Source organism: Glycine soja, chromosome 1 (assembly GCF_004193775.1).
Source record: "Glycine soja cultivar W05 chromosome 1, ASM419377v2, whole genome shotgun sequence".
Taxonomy (NCBI): Eukaryota; Viridiplantae; Streptophyta; class Magnoliopsida; order Fabales; family Fabaceae; genus Glycine; species Glycine soja.
In genome coordinates this window covers 44,883,877-44,889,494 of record NC_041002.1, presented here as the reverse complement: position 1 = coordinate 44,889,494, position 5,618 = coordinate 44,883,877, and positions in this window count along the sequence as shown.

Below are 5,618 nucleotides of genomic sequence, written 5' to 3'. Positions count from 1 at the left end.
TACTTAGTATGAAAATATTATATATTTGTTTAGTTAGTATAAAAATATTACGTGTGTGTGTGTGTGTGTCTATATATATATATATATATATATATATATATATATATATATATATATATATATATATATATATATATATATATATTTAGTTGTTGTATATATTCTTAAATTTTATATATGTGATATTAGCTTTTGTAGTATTAGGTATATATTTAGACGGATGATACTTTAGCCTAATAAATATATATACATGCATGATACTTTAGGATGACATACGTAATATTAGATTTTTTAGTATTAGGCACAAGTTAATATTAACTTTATGTATATATTTGTAAATTTTAGACACACGTAAATTTTTAGTTTTTGTAATATTAAATATTTGACACTTAAATAAATAATTGTAATATTAGACACTTGACACACTTAAATTTATGTTTTTAGTATTATAATTTTGTATTTTAAATAAATGAGTTGATAATTTAATATTATTTGAGTTAATTATTTTTAGTTAGAATGCTATATATATTATTTGTTAGTTTTAATTTGTAGGTTAATATTATTTGTTTTAGAAAATTTATGTGATTAAATATATGATACATTGTACATTATTATTTATTTGTATTATAAATAATTTGTTAGTCCATATTTTATTGAATTATTTATTTGTTAATTGTAGAAAAAAAATTACTAATAAATTAAAGTTTTCTTCACATGTATTTTAATTTATGTATAGAATATATTAAAAATTGGTCAGTTTGATTTTTTACAAATTTATTGTTATATATTTAAAGTTTACTAATAAATTAAAGTTTTCTTCACATGTATTATATTTTATTTTGCAGTAGCAATGGCATCTTCATCATCATCTTCATCACATATTAACATTAAATCTGGCCCCATCGATACTGATGTATTATGGATGCAACCTAAGCATGTTTCAGAACATGTTTGGAATGGGGAAGAAGAAAGGAAATTACATATCAGACGAGTTGTCCCCACGTATCAAGGGGAAGAACAAATTCCAGAACAAATTTTTCCTTTTCTTCAACAATCTGGTTTCGGGTGGATTATCAAGATGGGATACTTAAAAATAAATGTCTCACTAATTAGTGCTCTGATAGAAAGATGGAGGCCAGAAACACATACGTTTCACATGAGATGCGGAGAGTGTACTATCACTTTACAAGACGTCTTTGTGTTGTTAGGTATAAGTGTGGATGGTTTACCATTAATCGGTCCAACAAATCTTGATTAGGCTGATTTATGTGAGGACTTATTGGGAGTTAGACCACAAGAAGGTGAAATTAAAGGTAGTGTGGTTAAATTAAGTTGGCTGGCTCACCATTTTGATCAAATTAATAATGACGACGACGAAGAACAAGTACGAAGGTTTGCCCGTGCATGGATATTGAGATTTATTGGAGGTGTCTTGTTCGTTGACAAAACCAGTAACAGAGTTTCGCTAAGGTACCTTCAATTTTTACGTGACTTTGAAGAATGTAGCAGATATGCATGGGGAGCTGCCGTACTTGGTTTTCTATACAGAGAGATGTGCAGTGCCACCGATTATAAAACTAAATCAATCGGAGGTATGTGCATCTTACTACAATTGTGGGCATGGGAACGATGTCCAACCTTGGCTCCAAAGAGGACTCCTTCCCAAATAGAAAATATACCACTAGGGCATAGGTCAGTCATTTTTAACAGCGTCTTTCATTTCAATAGAATAAATGGTTTTAGGGTATATTAAATTTTATTCTTTGTAGGTGGCTGCGACGTGGAAACCAACATATCGACAATGATGATGTGAAAGTTTTTCGTCGCAAGTTGGATATTATGAAACGTCATGAGGTAAGAACCATGCTACTGTATTTGTAAAATACAAAATTGTATGTCTTATTTTACTACAATGTTCACAACTATGTTGTTATATGCAGTTTGTGTGGGAGCCTTACTCATCAACCGTTATATCATTGTTGCCTCCTGTTTGTTTAGTCGGAAGTCTCGCGTGGTACGCGGTGGTGCCACTAATTTGTTTCCAAGTTATTGAGTGGCACCAACCGGACAGAGTGTTGAGACAATTTGGGATGCAGCAACCAGTTCCAGAGTCTCCTTTACAACCCTTAATCATTCATGGCATAACATTAAAAGGGAAACATGACGAAAATTGGGGGCAATTGTTCGCCCCAATGATTCAGCAGTGGAATAATCGGCATGCATTTAGGGTCGACGCTTATCCCCGACAAGAATGCCTATTGAGTTTTAGCTCGGACTACATGGTCTGGTATAGGCGAAAGACAAAGATGTTTGTTGACCCAGAAAATGCAAAGACGGCTACATTGGTATTTTTTAATTTTTTTCAAATTTTAACTTGAACTTTTATTTAATGATGGCCATTAATTTTCTTACCCTTATAAATGCAGGCTGAAGTTGCGGAGACATTACAATACATGGTGTCTCCTCAAGGGAGAAATACATGGACAGTTGATGATCTCGTGCCTTATGTGGAAAAAATTACAATTTTATCCGAAGAGCAAGAGAGAGTCACTGAGCCAGTGTCACATGGTCCCGCATCAGAGCGTCAATTTCCCGCACAACAGTTTCACATGCTTCAGTCAAGTATTGAAACTCAGGGGATAGACAGAAGAAGGGACATTGTTGAAGCGGAAGAATATTCCCAACAAATGGCGGAGCGTGGCCATGGAATGTATTACACGCCACAAATATTTGCTGAGTATCTGACACAGATGTATCTGTATCCTTTTCAGGGTCATCACACTGATACTTCTGCAAGCCAGCAATCGTTCGGTGGTGTTGCGGAAACACAAGCTCATTTTTCATGGCCCACAATGACCCTTTCATAGCAATATCATGGCCCAATTCCAACACCTAATGCCCCGTTAGGAACACAATGGAATGTACCGGGACAAATACCTAATACGGGTGACTTATTCGGTGTTGATTTGCGTCACGCATTTTCTGCGGAGGCTGACGAAGAAGAAGCGGGGAGGCATCGGGGCAGAAGAAATCCTGATCGCCAAGCACGAAGATGGGATCGACCATGTGGCACATCCTCACGCCATCACGGACACCAAAATGAATGATTTGCATGTCTCCGTTTATTAAGGCCTTGTTGTATATTTGTAATTTGACATTCATGGCGTAATGTATGATATTCAGTTTATTAAGGCTTACTTATGGATAGAATTTATGTCGCGTATCAAACTATAATAATCAATGAACCCTAAACCAAATAACAAAGGTAGCCAAAAGGAAAAAAACTAATGTTTCTAAGTAACGATGAACTTCAATGTGAACTAAACCCTAACCCATAAAACATAAAAACTTACCCATAACCCTTAAAATAGAAAAACTAACCCTAACCCGTAAAATATAAGAACTTAGCCCTAAACTGTTCAGAACTAAACCCTAATCCAAAAATAAAAACCTAACCCTAACCCCTAAAAATTAGCCCTAACCCTACAATGTTCAGAACTAAACCCTAGCCCTAAAATAAAAAAACCTAACCCTAACACTAAAATGTTCAGAACTAAACCCTAGCCCTAAAATAAAAAAACATAGCCCCATAACCCTTAAAATAGAAAAACTAACCCTAACCCGTAAAATATAAGAACTTAGCCCTAAACTGTTCAGAACTAAACCCTAATCCTAAAATAAAAACCTAACCCTAACCCCTAAAAATTAGCCCTAACCCTAAAATGTTCAAAACTAAACCCTAGCCCTAAAATAAAAAAACCTAACCCTAACCCTAAAATAAAAAAACTAAGCCTAACCCTAAAAAATAAGAACTAAACCCTTACCCTTAAAAAAAGTAATTTTATTTCAACTTCTAAATGTAATTTTATTTCATTAGAAGTACACATTCAAAAAAAAGTAATTTTATTTCAACTTCTAAATGTAATTTTATTTCCCTTAAAAATAAGAACTAAACCCTAACCCTTCAAATAAAAAACTTAGCCCTAACCCCTGAATAAAAAAATTAACCCTAACCCTAAAATAAAAACATAGCCCCAACCCGTAACAAATAAGAACTAAACCCTAACCCCTAAAAAATAAGAACTAACCCTAACCATTCAAATAAAAAACTTAACCCTAACCCCTAAAATAAAAAAAATTACCCCTAAACCCTAAAAAAACTTAGCCCTGACCCCTACAAAATAAGCACTCAACCCTAACCCCTCATAATTAAGAACAAAACCCTAACCCCTCAAAATTAAGAACTAAACCATAACACTTCAACTAAAAAACTTAGCCCTGACCCCTAAAAAATAGGCACTCAACCCTAACCCCTCAACATTAAGAACTAAACCCTAACCCTTATAAAAAAGTTAGCCCTAACCACTAAAATAAAAAAAGTAACCCTAAACCCTAACATAAAAAGAACTTAACACTAACCCCTAAAAAATAAGCACTAAACCCTAAAATAAACAATAAGAACTAAACCCTAACCCCTAAAATATAAGAACTAAACCCTAACACTTAAAATAAAAAACTAACCCTACCCCTAAAATATTAGAACTAAACCCTAACCCCTAACAAATAAGAACTAACCCCTAACCCCTAAAAAACATAAGAACTAACCCTAACCATTCAAATAAAAAAATTAACCCCAACCCTAAAATGTTCAAAACTTAGCCCTAACCCCTAACAAATAAGAAGTAACCCCTAACCCCTAAAAAAATAAGAACTAACCCTAACCATTCAAATAAAAAAAATTAACCCCAACCCTAAAATAAAAAAACTTAGCCCTAACCCCTAACAAATAAGAACTAACCTCTAACCCCTAACCCCTAAAAACAATAAGAACTAACCCTAACCCTTCAAATAAAAAAATTAATCCCAACCCTAACCATTCAAATTCTAAATGTAATTTTATTTCATTAGAAGCACACATTCAACAAAAAGTAACTGACGATTTCATTGAAGACCAACAAGTAAATACATTGAACAAAACCTAAAGCAATACAAGTCAGTCATGTAACATACATAAATCAATTAAATGAATTACTCCCACGGTCAGATTGCATTGGACATCGGCGCCTATTGTGCCCTTCAGCTCCACATCTACTACATTTTTGTCGGTGGTCAGATGGTTCGACCCAATCCATCTCATTCCTTATCCTTGTTGATTTTGGCCGACCTTTCGCACGAATTGTAGTTGGGTTAGGGATTAGTGTCCATGCCTCATCAGAAGGAGGAATTGCCGCTTCATTCCCAAGAGGCCACCACTGTGCGAAGTATGCTTTTAAGATGTGCTCATTGGTGTAAACAACATCTATATATTGGAGTTCATGCTCACGTAACCACAAGCTGCAATAATGTGTGAACATGGATAGTGAAGCGCAGAATACCTTCCGCATTGACAATAATGGCCATTCAAGTTAACTGCCCATTTTTGTCCGCCACGTTGCGTTATAGGATTGAAGGTCTCCTCTACTTCAAACCTTGTCGAGTGGATATCATACACGCGAACGATGTGCGAACAAGCTTGTTATTGATTTTTCCTAAGTTCTGTAACAAGCTTAGAACAATAAACTTGGCCTTCTCTTAATTGTCTTTGGGCTTGGCGACCACGATCAACAAAGTACTTTCGG